The following is a 21,925-nucleotide window of genomic DNA, read 5'->3' as shown; positions in this document are numbered from 1 at the left end:
AAACATAATGTTGCCATGTTGCCCTTAGATGATTAGAGTCTAATTAGTAAACACCATATTAATAACAAAGTCAATGTGGAATACAACCAAGTAAAATTTTGCTCTGGCTCTTTCATCCCTAAATACTTTCCCTGCGTTGTAATAACTGCTCTTTCGTTTCATCCTCAGGTTCCTCACCAGAGTCCCTGCAGTCTGAATTCACAAAGGTCCCTCAATGTCCATCCCTATTACCCTTGGCTCATTCGCAGGTTACCACATACCACCTCTTCCTGTTTTCCTGATACCTGAGCCTTCTTCCAGATCAGTTCAGTTCCCAACACCAAGTGCTGTTTTGAAGCTTCTCTGCTATTTCAGGCCTCCATTCTCAAGTTTTAAAATTTGACTGAAAACTCTTTCCAAAGAAATCATCATGGTATGCTAATAAATTAGGCACACTGGGTATCTGATCAACATCACAGTCTTGGAGCTGTTGTGGTAATTTCTCTGTGTGACAAATTATCACAACTGTAGCAGCTTCAAACAACAGCCATTTATTCGCTCACAGTCCCACAGGTCAGGGACCTGGGCAAGATGTGCTGAGTTCTCTCCTCAGGGTCTCAGAAAGCTGAAAACAAGGTGTTGGCCAAATTGATTTTCCATCTGGAAAGCTTTGAGGAAAAATCCACATCCAAGCCATTCATGCCAATGGAAGCGTTCAATTGCTTGTGGTCGTTTGACTGAGGAGCATATTTTCTTTCTGACTTCCATTCAAGGGTTTTTCTCAGCTTCCAGAAGCCACACATAGGCCTGGCCCCATGGCTTCTTTCATCTTCAAAGACAGACCTGGGGAATCTTCCTCAACTCAACTGCTCTCATCCTTCTAATCCCTTTGACTTCTCTGTATCTGACCCCTAGACTTAATTTTAAAGGAGTCCTATGATTGGCTTAGGCTCACCCCAAAAATCTCTTATGTTTAGTGAAATATTCATAATCCCAGGGATTAGAGTGTATGTATCATAGGACAACGAATGTTGAAGTCCATTTTAGGATTCTACCTACCACAGGTATATTACAAATAGTGGAAGACACCCAAAGGTGTCTTAGAATTTCTCAGGTACTTCATCCAAGATACACGTTGTTTGTTAGTGAGAAAAGTTAGCTTAATATTTAAGAGCATGAGTTCTGAGTTTTGCCTCCCCTGTTAGAGTTTTGTCCCTGCCCCTAACTTAGTAAGGTCACCTTTTTTTTTTTAATTTATTTTTTTTGACAGGCAGAGTGGACAGTGAGAGAGAGAGACAGAGAGAAAGGTCTTCCTTTTGCTGTTGGGTCACCCTCCAATGGCCGCCGTGGCTGGCACGCTGCAGCCTGAGCACCACGCTGATCTGAAGGCAGGAGACAAGTGCCTATCCTGGTCTCCCATGTGGGTGCAGGGCCCAGGCAGTTGGGCCATCCTCCACTGCCTTCCTGGGCCATAGCAGAGAGCTGGCCTGGAAGAGGGGCAACCGGGACAGAATCTGGCGCCCCGACCGGAACTAGAACCCGGTGTGCCAGCGCCGCAGGCAGAGGATTAGCCTATTGAGTCACAGCGCCAGCGTAAGGTCACCTTAAGGAAAGCTTTACAACCCATCTGAACTCAGTTTCCTCATCAGCAAGATATGGGGGTGAATAGTACTCAGTTTATAGACATGTTACAGAAATTAAATGAAATATTTCATGCAACACTCTAGCACAAATGCCTGGCTCAGAAACAGTGACTCTTCTTCTAAATGAGGCTCAGCTGTTTAAATAAGTTTTCCAGGCTCTCATGGCTACTAGGTGGAGGACCTGGGATATAATTTCTAGTCTTCTTGATGTCAAAGCTTATACACAGGCCAGCAAGTTAGTAGTTATTCCAAGTCTCTTTCCAGGCTTCCATAACAAATATTATATATGTGTGTATATATATACATATGTATTAATTCATTGATTTGCATAGAAGCAGTCAAAAGAGAGCATACACATGCTCCCAGTATCAAATCTACCAATCTTTTGGCATTGATACCTTTGTACCCTTACACTCCCTCCTTGACTACAGGGTGCACTCCCAGTATCTGAGGCAGCTGTTTCATTGGTATAGGATCAGAACTCCTCTCACTAAATCACTAATTCTTGGAATCACCCACTTTGTGTCTTGGGTTTCATCCATATTAGGAGACCATGTCCATTAGCATATAGACATGCACATCCACATCCCACCTTCAAAACACAAGCCTCCCTCTCCCCACATCAGCTTCCCTCTCTTACCTCTTACCTATCTCAATAAACAGGAGCTCCATGCTTCCAGCTGCTCTGACCAAAAGCCCTGAAGTCATCTTCAGTACAGCCCATTCCTTCACCGTCCACATGTATCCCATTGGCAAATTCTGACAGCTCTAACTCATTTATCCAAATCTGACCATTCTCATGACACCCATCAGCACCGTACCAGGACTTCACATCTCCAGGGAAATCCAAAGTCCTTGTCAGGATTCATAAATCTCTTTTCACTTGAATCCAGGTTTCCTCTCAGGCTGCACCTTCAGCCGCATTCTGCCTCTCTTCTCACTCTCCAGCCTCATTTGTGTTGATGGGACTCACTGAGCAAGCTTATGCTTCACCTCCTTTGCATTAACTGCGTTAATGGCTCTTGAAGGAAATGTCCTACCACAAATAAACACTGGCAACTCCTCCACTTCATTCAGGTCTCACGTCAACGCAGAGGCCTTCTTGGAACCATCTTCATCACATTTATTTTACCTACCCCATTTCAATATGCAACAGACTCATTTGGGTTTTTAAAGCATTATTTTTAGAAAGATTTATATTTATTTATTTATTTGAAAGGCAGAGCATCTGAGACACAATGAGAGGGAGAGGGAAAGAGAGACAAAGAGAGAGAGACAGAGACAGAGAGAGAGAGAGAGAGAGAAAGAGAAAGAGAAAGAGAAAGAGAAAGAGAGATCTTCCATCTGTTGGTTCACTCCCCAAATGGTCACAACAGCCAGAGCTGGGCCAGGTTGAAGCCAGGAGCCAGGAACTCCATATGAGTCTCCCACATAAGTGGTATTGGGCCATCATCTGCTGATTTCTCAGGTGCATTAGCAGGGAGCTGGAGCAGAAGCAGAGCAGTCTGTACTCAAATCAGCACTCCAACATGCGATGTCAACATCACAAGCATCTATGCCACAATGCCATCCCTACTTGTCTATTTGTATTTTTAGGTATTATTTACACACTTATTTTCTATTCACCTGTTTACTTACACAAGTATTTGTTGACTTGTCTTCACCCAGTAAAATGGTAGCTCCACAAAGGCAGGAGCATTTATCTGTGATGTTCTCTGCTCTATTGTTCGTGTCTAGCAAAGTGATTGGCATCTAATAAAGATCCACACTTATGTATCAAATAAATGTTACCCTTTTATTCTTTTTTAAAATTTATTTATTTATTTGAAAGGCAGAGTTACAGAGAGGCAGAGAGAGAGAGGTCTTCCATCTGCTGGTTCACCCCCCCAAATGGCCTCAAAGGCCAGAGCTATGCCAATCCGAAGCTGGGAGCCAGGAGATTCTTCTGGGTCTCCCATGCGGGTGCAGCAGGTCAAGCACTTGAGCCATTTTCTACTGCTTTTCAAGGCCACAGCAGAGAGCTGAATCAGAAGTGGAGCAGCTGGGTCTTGAACCAGCACCCACATGGGATGTTGGCACTGCCAGCAGCTTTACCCACTACAATACAGTCAATACAGTGCCAGTCCCCTCTTTTATTCTGATTTCATTCATTTCACTCTTATTCACATGTGTTTACTCTGTGATTAGGTTGCAGCAGGCTTTGTGCAAGGTTCTGGGTAAATAACAGAAAATAAAACACATGTGTTTCCTATCTTTCTAAAATTTAAAGACTAAGTAAGGGACAAAGATAAAACAATAAGCAATGAAAGTTCAAAATGTGTGCTATATTATAGAAAGAGTGCAATGTGATTTAGGAACACAAAAGGTTGGCACCTCTCTGAAGATCAAAGAACTGTTATAAGGGTTGGTAGATAATCGAGATCTGAAGGACCAGTAAAAGTTAAGGGGTTAAATTAAAAGGGGTCAAGAGATAGTTTTCCACTGGTACACAGAAAGTAGAAAAATTCACATACACTGGTTTTTAATGCTAAAATTATACTTTCTTGTTTGAATCAGATCATATTATTCACCACCAAATTCAGTCCATTCCATAAGTAGTTATCAAATACACATCATGTACATTAAGGTAAGTAAGGCAGGCTGATATCCCCTTATCCGGAGGAGTGTATAATTTCTGCAGAAGGTAAGATCTATATGTAAATTAAGTAGGATAAGAAACAACAACTGAGAAGTGTGCTGCATGAGTGGTTCAAAATGCTGTGACAGTGGGAAAGTCAGGAATGAAAGATTTTTTTATTGACTAATTGTGTCTGCCATACATGCAAATAGAGAAAGTGTAATTACTAAAGCCTTCAGGAATTTAAAAAATTTAAGAAATTCTTCTAAATTCCTAGAAGTCACTAGAGACTCACAGCAAAAAACGTTCTGCAAAAGAGGTCAAAATGTAAAATAGAAAACGAAGAGAAAGAGAAAACACAGTTTTGATTCTTCTCTACTGAGACTGAAGGTGGAATTTCAATAATGAGGATAAAGAACAAATGTGTCAACTTGCTTATATTTTAAGCTATAGTGAAGAGTATGCTATACCTTCACCTGTAGTCATCAAAGATAAGGGCCCAGCTTACATGGACATTCTCTTACGAAAACCCTACAGTTATCTCATTTGTTGTTTATACATTTTTCAACAAAATGTATATAAAACAAAAACTTAAACGTTTCTATTCTATTCTTTACTGTTGGCTAGCATGTTTTAGGGACTCTATTCCTCTCTTGCTTTGTTCTGCACTAATATGAAAATGAGAAGCTCATCCATATTTAGTAATATGGAACTTTCATCATAATTGTATATAATTCCACAGATGATTTTAGCAGGAACATTTTCTTCATTTCCAGAAACAGTTATATGAAAATTGTAATATAAAAACTTGGGCTGATTCCTTATAACATAGTGCCATCTAGAGATTAAAGCTGATGTTGCTACAAGCTACATTAGCCATAACTGGCTTCTAAATTATAACATTACATTTTATTACTAATAAGTGTAGTAGGGTAGGTTACGTTTTCATTACAGTATATCTATATAGAGTGCATTTTATTTTTATAGAAATCTTTAATAAATATAAATTTCATAAGTGCAACTTTTGGATTATAGCAGTTATGGAGTGCATTTTAAGTAAATTAATGACCAGTTACATAACAGAGTTGGCGCCTTGTACACTGACATCTGAATCCATACCCTGTGGCTTGTCTGTGGAAGTAACACTCTGCTACTCATACACATGTTAATAGATCTAGAAGTTTAGTACTGTACCATGGTATTGGGGGAAGTCATGAGGAATGCATAAATACCAATTTGGTTAAGTTTTGGTGAGGAGGCACAATTAACATCTACCAAGAAGCAAGAAAGTTTTCATGACATACATGAAATGTTTGTTAAGCGCCTATTCTGACTAAGGTTTAGACTTAATGTATTTGTTTCCTGAGCTAAATTCAGTAGCTAGAAATCACAGAAACTTACTCACACATCTTTGAAAGCCAGAAATCTACAATCAGGGAACTGGCTGGTCCCATTGTCTCCAGAGGTTAGAGAATCTTTCCTTGTCTCATGCAGCGCCTTATGGTCGCTGATACTCTTTGCCTTCCCTGGCCTATTGCCCCATCATTTCTTCCTCTGCCTGTATCTTCTCTTCACCTTCTCCTCTGCCTGTCTGGCTGTAGCCATATCACTCCAATCTCTCCCCTCCTTGTGTGTTTTACCAGGACAGCTGTCATTGGACTAAACCCACTGCGCAATCAAGGATGGCATCCTCATTTTAAGACTCTGAACTCACATTAGTTACATCTACAAAACCACTTTCCCCAAATAAGGTAAAATTTACCTGGATCTTTTAGGGAGGCATCATTCAATCCACTGCACTATGATTTTACAAAGGCAGGAAAATATATGAAAAAGTAAATGCTTTCTACTTCAGTAAATTCAGAGAATAACTGTAAAAAAGGCTTGCATACAGAATTAACAACTAGCTAGATCAGTATTTCTCAGCTTAGTATTGGCGACATTTGGGGCCAGATTATTCATTATTGTGAGGGGTTGTCCTATGTATTTCATAACCTTTAACAACAGCCCTAGCCTTTGTCCACTTTGGATGCCAATAGCTTCCCCTCTAAGTCATGATCCCAAAAAATGTCTCAAGACATTGCTAAATGCCCCCTAAGGGGCAAAGTCACTCCTGCTTAGGAACAATAGCTCTAAATTATCATAAGCAAATGTCATGAGGCACATTTTCAAAGGGAAAAGAAACAAAATGCAGTGGGATAGCTGGAGACTTTCAAGGAGGGAATAAGAAAAAACCTACTCATCAGATGCAAACCCAGCCCCAGCCCTTGAAATTAGGCAAGGGGGTAAAACCATGTGACCAGCCTCTGATGCATTCTTGCTGAGCAGCACTGTGAGCTTGTCAACACCAAGTATCTTTACATGCCAAGTTCCCAGCACAGTTCCTGGCACAGAACTATTAAAAACATATACAGAGTAAGTAACTTAGTGAGGTTAGATTAACAGAATGGAGTCAGGAGTGGGTGTTTAGCCTAATAGTTAAGATGTTCACATCCCACATTAGGAGTGCCCGGATTTCACGTCAGCTGTTGTTTCTGATTACAGTTTTCTGCTAGTGCAGACCCTGGAGGCATGAGGTGACAGCTCAAATAATTGCATCCCTGTGACCCCACTGGGTGATCTGGATTTGGATTGAGGTCCTGGCTCTTCCTTTAGTCCCAGCCTACCTACTCCCAGCATTTGTGTGCATTCAGGAAGTGAACCAGCAAATGGAAGCACTTTCTATTTTGAAGGATACTGAATAAGAAGATGAACTGAGAAAAAAAAGATTAAAAAAAACAAAAGCTGTGGTTTGTAGAAAATATTGGAGAGGCCAGAAACAATATCAAGAAAGATCAGCTAAGAACTTATCAAAATACTATTACTATGAAGCAATGAGTTCTAATACAAAGATAATAACTGGGAACTAAAGTGAGGTATGCTTGATAAGAAAAAATAACTGAGTTTCCCACAAAGGAAAACTTTCAAGTCAGAGTAATTAAGAAGATAGAGTTTGTTCATTTGAGAAACATAAGGAAGTCCAGAGAGTAAGAATGATGGTGAACTTGAGACCTGTGGTAAGGGTAAGCATACACATCACTGACATGCAAGACTGATTATTCTTAGGTTAATTTTAGTGTCATTTTCAAAAGAGAGTGAGTGTGAAAGGAGCTAAATAAAATATAAGTGGTAATTTATAATCAAATTCAGAAGCTGCCTGCAAGATAATATTCCCAAATAAATTCCCAAGACAGTTGGGGGTCAATAAAATGGGTCATTGTCCAAAGATTCTGAAAGCAGTTTTTTTGAAACTCAAATTAATGGATTCTATTTCTATTCAACAATGCTCATTTTAGACAGTAAAGACAGGCAATTCCAGATTGCCACGTCATTTACACTTTTGACTTGCTAACCGTGCAATGATGTTCACACCACAATAAACTTCAAGTGAACAGTTATTTTTAACATGGTAAACACATTGAGAAAACAGTTTATCATTAAAATGACTAAAATTTAAAAATTACATTTCAACTATATTTTCTCACTATTGCCAATAGTTTAAACATTATTATAAACTTGAAAAATTACTGCAGTTAATTTTTTAAGATTTATTTATTTGAAAGGCAGAGTTATCCAGAGGCAGAGGCAGAGGCAGAAGCAGAGGGAGAGGGAGAGAGATCTTCCATCCACTTGTTCACTCCCCAAATGGCCACAATGGCTAGGGCTAGGCCATTCTGAAGCCAGAGCAAGAAGCTTCTTGCGGGTATCCCACACGGGTACAGGGGCCCAAGTACTTGGGTCATCCTCTACTGCCTTCCCAGGCCACAGCAGAGAGCTGGATTGGATTGCAAGTGGAGCAGCTGAATCTCAAACCAGCACCCATGTGGGATGTTGGCACTGCAGGCAGTGGCTTTACCTGCTATGCCACAGCGCTGGCCCCACAATTAATTCTACTCCCTTTTTTCTACTTTCTTACTTTTAGTTTTAAGATTTATTTATATATATAAACAATGTTGGAGATTTATGGGATACTATCAAATGATCCAACATATGGGTCTTAGGAGTTCCTGAAGGTGTGGAAAGAGGGAATGGATAAGAAGGCCTAGTTAGTGTAATAATTATGGGAACCTTCCCCAATTTGGAGAAAGGAACATCCAAGTACAGGCAGCACATAAAACTCAAATTTAAAATTTCTGGAAATGAATGAAGATAATATATCAAAACTTATGGGATACAGCAAAAGCAGTGTTAAGAATGAAATTTATGGGGCCGGTGTCATGGTATAGTAGGTTAATCCTCTGCCTGCAGTGCCAGCATCACATGTGGGCACTGGTTCGAGTCCCGGCTGCTCCTCTTCCAATCCAGCTCTCTGCTGTGGCCTGGGAAAGCAGTTAGAAGATGGTCCAAGTCCTTGGGCCTCTGTACCCATGTGAGAGACCAGGAAGAAGCACCTGGTTCCTGGCTTCAGATGGGTGCAGCTCTGGCCATTATGGCCATTTGGGGAGTGAACCAGTGGACAGAAGACCTTTCTCCCTTTCTTCCTCTCACTGTCTGTAACTCTACCTCTCAAATAAATAAATGAAATCTTAGAAAAAAAAAAGAAGGAAGTTTATAGCAATTGGTACCTACATGAAGAAATTGGAAAGGTAATAATAAGTGAACTATGAATACATCTCAAGGACCTAGAAAAACAACAAATCACACCCCAAATTAGTAGAAGGAAATAAATACTTAAAATTAGAGAAGAGCAGCTGGCACTGGGGTATAGTAGGTAAAGCCTTTTCCTGCAGTGCTGGCATCCCATATCAGCACCAGTTTGAGTTCCAGATGCTCCACTTCTGATCCAACTTCCTGCTAATGTGCCTGGGGAATCACTGGAAGATGTCTCAAATCCTTGGGTTGCTGCAATCTGGAAGAAGCTCCTGGTTCCTGGCTTCAGACTGGCCTGGCTCTGGCCATTGCAACCATTTGGAGAGTGAACCAACAGATGGAAGACCTCTCTCTGTAAGATCGCTCTCTCTGTCTCTGCCTCTCAGAAACTCTGTTTTTCAAATAAACAAAAAAATCTTTAAAAAATTAGAGAAGAAATAAAATTGAAACAAAAAAAAAACAAAAGGTAACTGAAAACAATTTAAAAAAAAAAAAACAAAATTGATATACCATTTGCCCAACTAACCAAAAAAAGAAGACCCAAATAAACAAAATCAGAGATGAAAAAGGAAATGTAACAACAGATACCATGGAAATAAAAAGAATCATTAAAAGGAATTACTACAAAGAGCTCTATGACAACAAATTGGGAAACCTTGCAGACATGGATTCCTGGACATACACAGACAACCAATACTGAGTCATGAAGACATAGAAAAGAGACCGATAACTAAGACAGAGATTAAGTCATTAATAAAGATCCTCTCACAAAAGAAAAGCCCAGGACTAGATGGCTTCACTGCTGAATTCTACCAGATATTTAAAGAACAACTAATTCTAATACTTCTCAACGATTACATAACAATTATATATAACAATTGAAAGGGAGGGAATCCTCCCAAACTCATTCTATGAAGCCTGCATCACCTGAAGTCTTAAACCAAAAAAAGATACCACAGAGAAAGAAAACTATAGACCAATATCCCTGATGAACATAGACACGAAAATCCTCAACAAAATTCTGGCCAATCAAATCCAACAACACATCAAAAAGATCATTCACCAAGACCAAGTGAGATTTATCCATGGTATGCAGGGATGGTTCAACATTCACAAATCAATCACTGTGATGCATCACATTAACAAACTGAAGAACAAAAACCATATCATTATCTCAATAGATGCAGAGAAAGCACATGATAAAATACAACAGCCTTTCATGATGAAAACTAAGCAACCTGGGTATAGAAGGAATATTCCTCAACACAATCAAGGCAATTTATGCCACAGCTGGCATCTTATTAACAGTAAAGTTGGAAGCATTCCCTCTAAGATCCAGAACCAGACAAGGATGCCCACTCTCACTATTGCTATTTAATACAGTCCTGGAAGTTTTAACCAGAGCCATTAGGCAAGAAAAAGAAATTGAAGGGATACAAATTGGAAAGGAGAAAATCAAACTATCATTGTTTGCAGATGACATGATTCAATATACAGGGGATCCAAAACACCACTAATAGACTCTTAGAACTCATAAAAGCGTTTGGTGAAGTGGCAGAATATACAATTAACAAACAAAAATCAGGGTCAGTGCTGTGGCACAGCAGGTTAATGCCATGGCCTGAAGCATCAGGATCCCACATGCACACCGGTTCAAGTCCCAGCCACTCCACTTCCTATCCAGCCTCTGCTATGGCCTGGAAAGCAGTAGAAGATGGCCCAAGTTCTTGGGCCCCTGCACCCACGTGGGAGACCCAGAAGAAGCTCCTGGCTCCTGACTTCCGATTGTTGCAGCTCCAGCCGTTGTGGTCAATTGGAGACTCAAACCATCAGATGGAAGACTTCTCTCTCTGCCTCTCCTCTCTCTATGTAATTCTGACTTTCAAATAAATGAATAAAATCTTTAAAAAAAAACAAATAAAAATCAATAGTATTTGTATACACAATGCCATAGCTGAGATAGAACTTTTAAGATCAATCCCATTCTCACTAGCTACAAAAAAAATTAAATACCTTGGAATAAATGTAACCAAGGATATGAAAGATCTCTATAAAGAAAATCACAAAACATGAAATAAAGCAAAAGAAAACATTAAAAAATGGAAAAATCTTCCCCATTCACAGACTGGAAGAATCAATATCATCAAAACCACCATATTACTGAAAGATAATTTTCAGATTCCATGCAATCCCAATCAAAATACCAATGACATTCTTCTCATATCTAGAAAAAATGCTAAAATTCATATGGAAACACAAGAGATAAATTCTAAAGCAGTCTTATAGAACAAAAGAAAGCCAGAGGCATCACAATACCTGATTTCAAGATATCACAGGGCAATTATAATCAAAACAGCGTGGTACTGACACAAAAATAGATAAAACAATGAAACAGAATAGAAATTCCAGAAATCAATCCACATATCTACAACCAACTTATTTTTGACAAAGGAGCTAAAATCAATCCCTGGAGCAAGGACAGTCTCTTCATCAAAGGGTGTTTGGAAAATTGGATCTCTGCATGTGGAAACATGAAAATAGACCCATACCTTACACCTTACACACACAAACACACACAAAAAAACTCAAAATGCACCCAAATCTACAACCCAATACCATCAAATTACTAGAGAACATTGGGGGAAACTCTGCAAGACATTGGAATAGGCAAAGACTTCTTGGAAAAGACCTGGGAAGCACAGGCAATCAAAGCCAAAATTGACAAATGGGATTCTATCAAGCTAAGAAGCTTCTGCACTGCAAATGAAACACTCAGAAAATGAAGTGGCAATAGACAAAAAGGGAGAAAATATTTGCAAACTATGCAACTGGTAAAGGGTTAATAAGCAGAATCTATAGAGAACACAAGAAATTCAACAACAAAACAAGCAACCCAGTTAAGAAATGGGCAAAGGACTTGAACAGTCATTTTTCAAGAGAGGAAATTCAAATAGCCAACAGACACAGGAGAACATACTCAGGATCATCAACCATCAGGGAAATGCAACTCAAAACCATAATGAGGCTTCACCTCACCCTAGTTAAAATGGCTCTCATATAGAAATCAATAAACAACAAATGCTGGCAAGGATGTGGGGAAAAAGGTACCCTAATCCACTGTTGTTAGGAATTTAAACTGGTGCACCTGCTGTGGAAGACAGTATGGAGATACTTCAGAAATCTGAAATTAGAAGTACCATGTGATCCAACCATCCCACTCCCACTTTAACCAAAAAAAAGAAATCAGCATATGAAAGGCTTATCTGTACTCCAATGTTTATTGCCACTCAATTCACAATAGGTAAGATATGGAATAAATCCAGATGTCCATCAATTAAGGACTGTATAAAGAAATTATAGTACATATACACTATGGAGCACTACTCAGCTACAAAAGAAGAAAAAGTAAATTAAAAGGAATCCTGTCTTTTGAACCAAAATGTGTGTAACTATAAACCATTATTCTTAGTAAAATATGCCAGTCCCAAAAAGACAGATATCATATATTTTCCCTGATCAGGAGTAACCAATAGAGTATCTAAAATTCAATGTGTGGGGTGACATGGACATTTTGAGATTCGATCTTTTTTTATAGTCCTTATCTCTTCTGTTGAGGAATAGTGGGTTTTTTTTCTTTCATGCCAACTTAGTATAGGGTTAACCTTACAATCATTAAGTAAACTCAAAGTAGATCTCTCTAAAAATTAAGAGTGGAAATGGGAGCCAACACTGTGGCGCAGCAGGATAAAGCACTGGCCTGAAGCACTGGCATCCCACATGGGCGGTTCTAGTCCCAGCCACTCCTCTTCCAATCCAGATCTCTGCTATGGCCTGGGAAAGCAGTAAAAGATGACCCAAGTCCTTGGGCCCCTGCACCCATGTGGGAGACTGGGAAGAAGCTCCTGGCTCTTAGCTTCAGATCCACTCAGCTCTAGCCATTGCGGCCATCTGGGGAGTGAACCAGCAGATGGAAGGCTTCTCTCTCTATCTCTACCTCTCTCTATAACACTTTCAAATAAATAAAATAAATCTTTTAAAAAAGAAACAACTTATGCATTGAAATCTATCTAATCAGTTATGGAGTTTTTCTCAATAAGGATTGTACATTGTAACTACAGAGTTTTTTTTTTAATTAGCTCTACTTTTTAAAATTAATTTTAAAATATTCTACATGGACCCTGCGCTGTGGCTCACTTGGTTAATCCTCTGCCTGTGGTGCCGGCATCCCATATGGGCACCGGGTTCTAGTCCCGGTTGCTCCTCTTACAGTCTAGCTCTCTGCTGTGGCCCGGGAGGGCAGTGGAGGATGGCCCAAGTGCTTGGGCCCTGCACCCACATGGGAGACCAGGAAAAAGCACCTGGCTCCTGGCTTCGGATCAGCACAGCGACGGCCGTAGCAGCCGTTTGGGGAGTGAACCAACGGAAGGAAGTGCTTTCTCTCTGTCTCTCCCTCTCACTGTCTATAACTCTATCTGTCAAATAAAAAATAAAAATAAAAATAAAAATTCTACAATCGTTTCCCTTGAGTGAAGACTTTTGTATTTTGCACACAAATTTGCTTTAGAATACAAGTAACAAGTTCAGGTACTATAGTCACAAGCTTATTGCTCATATAACTACCAAAATAATTTTGGAAAAACTATGTATTACTCAAATATTTTTAAACTAATTTAATTTTCACCATGAAGTCAAATTATTGCAATGAATATGTTTTTCAGTATACTATAAATATGACACTTTAAAACAGAACAGTTAAATGATTGTTTCAAATTTATTAAGTGGGACCTAAATATTTTGATGGTATATTATCATCAGAATTAAACAGAAAAACTCATCTTCAACAAACATTTTACATATTTTTTTTCTTCTTTCACTTGTACTTTTATTCCTTTCCTCCATGGGACTTTTTTCTTATATATTTTATGCTTAGAAATCGAAAATGTGAAGGTATTTGAGTGATTATATCAAACTTCTTCGTAACTAATATTTTATAAATTTTACTATGTTCTGTATCGTATTAACTGATCACAACAACATGAATACATTTCAGATTATAACTAATAAACATAGAAAATAAATTTTTACCACTAATGCATTTGTTAAATGAGACTGGAATTCCATATTTCATATGGACAGACTGACTCAGAAGTCAGCATCAATTCTATGGTAATTTTTCATTTTAATAGAAGGAAGCACTAAGAAGTCTTATATAAACAAAATAGGAATAGAAGTTTTGTCATTGTAGCAGCACTAAATTTTAAAAGGTTCTGAGCCATCAAAAATCATGTAATGAATATTATTAAAAGTTACTTTGGATATTCTATCAATTGTTTACTCTATTAGGTCTCTTCCAATTTTGTTGAAAGAAAAGAATTGGGAACCACCTAAAGTGTCTAGTTATTCTATTATTCAGTGTCTAGGAAGAAAATAAAAAAAAGAAAATAAAAATACCAAGACTTGCCAAATGATTATTAAATAGTTCTGTTAATCTTTCATACAGAAAAAAATTTCAATTGGCTAAAAAATCAAAAAAGTTTCAGAAAATTAAAATACTGTTAAATTCACTATTCTTTTGGATGGCATTTAGCCTAGCAATAAAACGTCTGCAGCCCACATTTGAGTGTCTGGGTTCAATGCCTGACTCTGGCTCCTGACTCAGCTTTCCCGCCAATGCAGACCCTGGAGGCAGCAAGTAGCTGGGTGCCTGCACTCATCTGTGAGACCTGGAGTGACTTCCTTGTTCCTGGCTTCTTCCTCAGCCAAGCTCTGGCCAATGTGAGCACTTGCAGAATGACCCAATGAGTGAGAACTCATTCACATGCTCCATCTCCTTCCTTCTCCCACTCTGCTCTCAAATACATTTTTTAGAAAGCTTAAAAAATTTCATTACTGCTTTGAAAATATAATATTATTAATGAAGCACTTTTATATTATGGTATTTTAAACATATATTCATCCAAACTTGGAGCTGCAAATTTAGCTCCCATGATTTATGCAAAATGCCCATCATAAAATCCAATTAGTAGAGTACTCCTCATTGTCAAATTAATTTAAAATATCAGATTTAATTTCTTATAAAAAGCAAAACATCACACACAATATTATGTACTTCAGAGAGTCATAAAGATTAAAAACAGTGAAATAGATATGTAATTTTAGTATTATGATAAAATGTGTGAAGCTTAAACTTTAAGTTTACGTGAACTGAGAAATGTAATGCAAAACATGGTGGACCTCTGGTGTGTTCAAGTTTGGGGAATTATGAAAAATTAGAATTGCGTATCAAAGTGAAAATTGAATAATTAATTTTCTTGGATCTTATATATTGCATTTTTTCTGTTTCTTTACAAAACAGAAAGGAATCCCTTGCTAAAATTACTCCTAGATAGTAACATAAAATCAGATGAAAATTAAGATCAGCTGAAAATAACTCTTTACAATTACATTCAAAAAACTGAATAAATAAAACATTTTTGAAGAGTTCAGTGTCTCCTACGATGCCCCTTAGTTGTATGCTCAAGAAACTATACCTCAAGAGCCATACATTTGTTCAAAATAAATTTAATTAGCAAACCACTAAGTAAAATAAAAATTGTCATTGTTCATACAATTTAGAATTTATCTGAATTTGAAGCACCACACAATGGAACTCATTTCCATGCCAGGCTTCTCTGGGAACCCAAAAGGGAAAACAGGAAAGACAAGCAGTTTGGGAGGTGCTTTGGTTAATCATTGCAAGGAGCCTGTGTTTAATGTCAGGTTGCTAGTGCTCACTTAGGCAGCACATATACTAATGTCAAGTTCCTAGATTTTATGCTCCAAGGTGGTACTCCCTAGTTAGATGTGGCATGGACAGAACATGTCTATTTTCTGAATAGTGGAAGAAGGGTCAGCATGAACTTGGGCAGGTTCTTGCTCTGCTTTCTATCTGTACAGATGTGCATATTCTTAATATTTATATAAATGGAAGCAGAAAATAAGTAGTCTTTTGTGTCTAACATATCATTTAGCATAATATTTTTTCTTTTCTTTTTTTTTAGAAACCTTTTATTTAATGAGTACAAATTTCCCAAGTACAACTTCAGGAATATAGTGATTCTTCCTATCATACCTGCCCTCCCACCTCCACTCCCACCCTATATCTTCCTCCCTCTCCCATTCTCAGTCCTATGCTCTATTAAAATTCATTTTCAATTAACTTTATACACAGAAGATCGACTCTGTACTAAGTAAAGATTTCAACAATTTGCATACACACAAAACATAAAAAACTGAAAACACATTTTACAGTTAATTCTCATAGCACAACTCATTGAAGACAGAGGTCCTGCATGGGGAGTAAGTGCACAGTGACTCCTGTTGCTAACTTAACAATTAACACTTTTATGTATGATGTCAGCAATCACCCGAGGCTCTTGACATGAGCTGCTAAGGCTATGGAAGCCTTCTGATTCTATAGCCTCCGTCAGTATTTTGACAAGGCCATAAGCAAAGTGGAAGTTCTCTCCTCCCTTCAGAGAAAAGTACATCCTTCTTTCATGGCCCCTTCTTTCCACTGGGGTCTCACTCACAGAGATCCTTCATGTAGGACATTTTTTTTTTTTTTGCCACAGTGTCTTGGCTTTCCATAGTATAATATTTTTAGGGTTCATCCATGTTGTACTACAGCATGCATTAATACATCATTAATTTTTATGGTTGAATAATATTCCATTGTATGGATCTACACAATTTGTTTGTTTCAATTGACTGACATTTGATTTATCTCCACCGTTTGTCTTCTGTGAATTGTGCTGGTATGAACATTCATGTATAAGTTTATTTTGAACATATATTTTATATTCTTATGAAAAAATAAATACCTGTGAGTGTGAATAGTTTTTTTTAAAAAGCTGATTATAAAAACTCTCCAGGACTTCTCTGACTATATTTTCTCTTGCCTTTTTTCCTCCTTATTGTCTTATAACCAATGACTTATAAACTCTCACAAATTATTTGAGCCCTTGGCCTATTATAAAACTGCTACTCCACTAGTAAAAGTATCCACTGTGGTTTTAACCTCTTTAATCTGATAACTATCATTTCTTCTACCAAAATTTATCACTTTTTAATTATGTCAGAGAGAAGTATCAAATTTTTTTTTTTTGGACAGGCAGAGTTAGACAATGAGAGAGAGAGACAGAGAGAAAGGTCTTCCTTCAGTTGGTTCACCCCACAAATGGTTGCTACAGCCCGCACTGCAACGATCCGAAGCCAGGAGCCAGGTGCTTCCTCCTGGTCTCCCACACGGGTGCAGGGCCCAAGCACTTGGGCCATCCTCCACTGCACTCCCGGGCCACAGCAGAGAGCTGGACTGGAAGAGGAGCAGCTGGGACAGAATCTGGCTCCTCATCCGGGACCAGAATCTGGGGTGCCAGCACCGCAGGCGGAGGATTAGCCAAGTGAGCCGCAGCACTGACCAGAAGTATCAATATTTTTAACTTTTAAATTCATTAAATAAATACTGTGTTAAAATTTTTCTTACATGGATACATAAGTTTATTGAAGATAATATTGCTTCAAAAAACAGAAAATATGGCCACAAAAATTATCAAATATACTTTGAGAATCTAGACATCAAAATCAATATTAAGTAAAACTGGGTTCCCAGAAAAGACTTTTTTAAATTTATTTTTATTTATTTGAAAGGCAGAGTTACAGAGAGAGAACTAGAGGCAGAGAGAAAGATTTTCCGTCCACTCTTCCACTTCTCAAATGGCCACAACAGCCAAGACTGACCCAGGCTGAAGCCAGGAGCTTCATCTGGGTTTCCCACGTGGGTGCAGAGGCCCAAGCATGAGGGCCATTCTCCACTGTCCTCTTAGGTGCACCAGCAGGGAGCTAGACTGGAAGTGGAGCAGCCAGGACTTGAACTGATGCCCACAGAGGATGCCAGTGCTGTAGGCGGTAGCCCAACCTGTTATACCACAACGCCAGCCCCAAGAAAAGCCTTTATTATTTTAGGATTTTATGACTTTTTCTTTTTTTATGTAAACTGAATTTATGTCATCTGCCACTAAAGTTCATTCTAAATGAAACTGAGAATTCATTATCACCTACATGCCTTAAGGACAGAATTAGCTAAACTGAGGCATCTTGGTGGCTGCTCAGCCATTTCAGTTCTGTCTCTATACCTAGCAATTTTAGCACAGGTAGTACTATGTTTGATAGCAACATGATTGTATTCTTTCAACCAGTGGCATGAAAAAAATAGACAAAAACATAATGATGTCTTGAAAAAAATAAAGAGGAAGTAGCAACAAAAATGTTTGACTCTAATTTGCAGGCTTCTGTAAATTTTTGTGGGCCTTGAGATTGAGAGATTGCTAAGCACTACTATTGAATTTCAGTATAATTTTCAGAGTACTGGACTTCAATGTCTAAACGGCTCTTGATTCTTCTAAGTTTAGGTCTCCAACTCCTGCTGCTGTAATAGTTAACTGGAGATTAATCTATAAAGAATCCTATATCTGGGGAACGTCACATTTGTTTTAAATGTGTATTTTCTTCTGTGCGGTTTTCAGAGGGATTTTCTTCTGTGTCTGGAGGAGAATGAAAAACAGTCATTCCTCTAACAGGAAGCCTAAAAAAAAATATGCAGCTTAGCTTTATGATCATGAGCAGCTTCCTGTTACATTCCAGGAATTGCTCTTGGGTGTAAACAGTCATCTTCCAGGGGGCAGGTCATGGCTGCATCTGCCTTGTCGATCACTCACACCAGTGCAGCATATGAAATATCTGAGAGCTATTAAGTGAATTCTTATACAACATAGAATCTCCACTTGTTGAATGTGTCAAACTTTTGTCAAACTCATTTGAATAAGCACAAATTTTAGGCAGGCAGAATGTCATCATTGATTGGACACTGTGTGTTTCACCCAAATAAAGTATTCTTTGATACCATAATGGAAAGGCAGATTTCAAAGGCAAATTTCCACAAAAACTCCTTAAGCTTTCCAGCATCTGCCAATAATAAATAAAATAAGCACATGCCCATGAAAATACTCACAATATAATCAGAATATAAGAATACTGGACTTGAGAAATTATTGAAAAATGAAACACAACTTTCACCTAGTATGTATTATGTTGAGTATTATTTTACTGCATAGAGACAGAATTTCCCACTCAATGACTATTAGATAGAGATGTGGACAAGACATGAAGGGTTAATCACAGAACTGATTAAAGGTATAAACTGTGTTGTCTAATATGGTAGCCACTAACCATGTTTGGCTATGTAAGTATAAATTCAATCAATATTTCAGTTCTTCAGCCTAGATATAGAATATTTCCATCAACACAGAAAATTCTGTTGGTAATCTGGCATGGTAATGATATTCACAATTTAACACATACAGATAAAAGTAACTAGGATTTTGATCCTAGAAAAAAAGGAATGCATGACTTTTATAGCACATGTACATTTTTATGTTGCTTCTATATAGCTTTTTAAAATATGCTTGAGTGTCTCCCCTGATTTTTTTTTAACTAAATTGATTAGAATTCTTAACTATCATTATATAGTACAGCGTGACAAATACTAAAGCTTTGGGAACTTAAACTTATGATTTGGGAACATTTTCAAGAAAAAGAAAACAAACATAAGTTACTCAAAATAGTATTTTTCAAGACTTAGAAAATAAATCACAAAACTATGAATTTTAAAAAACTGATGAACATCACAAATACAAAAATGTAAAGTCTTAATCCTCCACTAAATAAAATGTAGAACTAAACAGAAACAAAGACCATACTTCAGTAGTAATACAGGCAAGGTCTATCAACAATAATCAAATGATAAATGATCATTTCACTCATACGGAGTAAATTTTAAAATAATCACAGATCATTAAAACCACAGTATATAATTCTTAACCATTGGTTTGACAAAGACATAAAACAAAGCTTGACAAAACAGTATTTGCATCAGTGCTGGCATTTCTTCCTTCTTTTGTTTTTGTGTTTTGATTTTTTTTCTTTTTTTAATTTTTAGCTCCCACAAAGGAGGGAGGCAGGGAGAAAGAGAAGTATCATTATATTCTTAGAACTGTATTTATGAACTACATTAAATCTTTTATCTTTGTATTAATATCACATTAACATGAGAATTGTAGTGATTATCATATATTGCTGTGACCTTGAGAACCTCATGTATTAATGAATTCTTTTTTAAAAAAGAAAGATTAGGGGCTGACACTGTAGCATAGCAGGTAAAGCTGCCACATGCAGCACCGGCATCCCATACAGGTGCCATTTCAAGTTTTGGCTGCTCCACTTCCTATCCAGCTCTATGTTAATGTACTTGGGAAAGAAGTGGGGATAGCCCAAGTGTTTGGGCCCCTGCATCTGGATGGGAGACCCAGAAGAAGCTCCTGACTCCTGGCTTCAGATTGGCCCAGTTCCAGCCGTTATAGCCATTTGGGGAGTGAACCAGTGGATGGAGGATTTTGTCTCTGTCTCTGTCTCTCTCTCTGTCAACTCTGCCTCTCAAATAAATAAATATTTTTAAAAGTAGTATATAATTTAAAAATTAAGGTTTACATTAGAATATAACTTTAAACAGATGCATTTGATCAAAGCACATTACATGTTCTACAAAGTGACATGAAATGTATTCACCATATTTGAAAGAGGTGGCAGCTTTGCGCAGTGGCAGTATCGTAGCCACTGAGGTTTATGCGAGGCACGATTATTGATAATTGAAAGAGGTGGCTAAGACTTAATTTTTACAAGGTGTGATTTGTAAAGATGGTCCTGAAATCACCAAATATTCTCCTTATAAATCATAAGCATTGCTATTAGAATCTTCAAAATTTCATAATTTATTCTATGCAAGACTATAATCCAGTTGAAGAAAAGAACATTAAGAGTCATTTAAGTGATCGGCATTATCAGTACAGAAGGTTAGGCAGCAGCCTGCAACACTGGCATCCTATATCAGAGCACTCTTTCAAGTCCCAACTGCTCCATCCTGGGAAAACAGCAGAAGATGATGGCTTGGGCCTCCTGACACTCACATAGGAGACCTGAATGGAGGTCCTAGCTTTGGCCTTGCTCAGCCCTAGCTGTTTTGGCTATTTGTGGAGTGAACCAGTGGAAGGAAGAGCTCTCTCTTGATGTGTGTTTGTGATTCTGTCTCTCAAATAAATAAAAACAAATATTTAAAAAGAAAATAAAAGTCATTTAGGTAATAACAGCATTAAACTGATAGTAATTACAAAGATATGGGAAAATCCATAAAAAAATATAATTGTTGTGTGACTAGATAGAGATTTCAAAAACTAATTCAGAGAAAGGGTTTGGAATACAGACTTAGGGGTGGATGATATGACATGAACATGAGAAAAGCGGCAGAAAATTAGAAGACATTTACAAAAGTAATCCACATTAAGTCCAAAGTCAGCATGGAGAAAGAAATATCAGAAGAAGCTAAAATAAATATTAGGTGTGGGGAGCAAGAATTTGGCCTAGCACTTGAGATACCAACATCCCATATAATAGTGTTTGGGTTCAATCCCTAGCTCAGATCTGGATTCCAGCTGCCTGCCAGTGCAGGACCTGGGAGGTAGCAGGTGGTAGCTCAAGTAGTTGGGTCCCTGTCCCTCCATGAGAGACCTGGACTGAGTTCCTGGATCCAGGCTCTGGTCAGTGCAGGCATTTGGGGAGTGAACCAGAAGACAGGAGGCTTCAATATCTCTCTATTTCTTTCTCTACCCTAAGTCTCTTTCTCCAACCTTCCAGCCTTCCTTCCATCTTGAATAAATGAATTTTTAAAAAAAATTACAGAAGGAAGATCAGAGGCAAAGAAATCTATAGAAGACTAGAAGAAAAGAAATCCATAGAATCCCATATGTTGAAGTATTCTTGAATTCTGGAAAATTTTATTGCGTACTAATCCTGGAAAATATAATTTCAGGGGCCGGCACTGTGGTGTAGTAAAGCTTCCACCTGCAGTGCCAGCATCCCATATGGGCACTGTTTTGAGTCCCAGTTGCTCCATTTCTGATCCAGCTTC

The 21,925-nt window shown here is 38.1% G+C and overlaps 1 pseudogene; it reads left to right on the top strand.

Annotated features, from left to right (window-relative positions):
* Positions 1-20,548: 20,548 nt before the first annotated feature.
* Positions 20,549-20,674, top strand: LOC133762609 (U4 spliceosomal RNA; annotated as a pseudogene).
* Positions 20,675-21,925: the final 1,251 nt, after the last annotated feature.

The sequence above is a fragment of the Lepus europaeus genome, chromosome 6 (genome assembly GCF_033115175.1).
Source record: "Lepus europaeus isolate LE1 chromosome 6, mLepTim1.pri, whole genome shotgun sequence".
Lineage (NCBI taxonomy): Eukaryota > Metazoa > Chordata > Mammalia > Lagomorpha > Leporidae > Lepus > Lepus europaeus.
The sequence above is the reverse complement of the archived record's forward strand: the minus strand, read 5'-3'. Positions and strand labels throughout refer to the sequence as shown.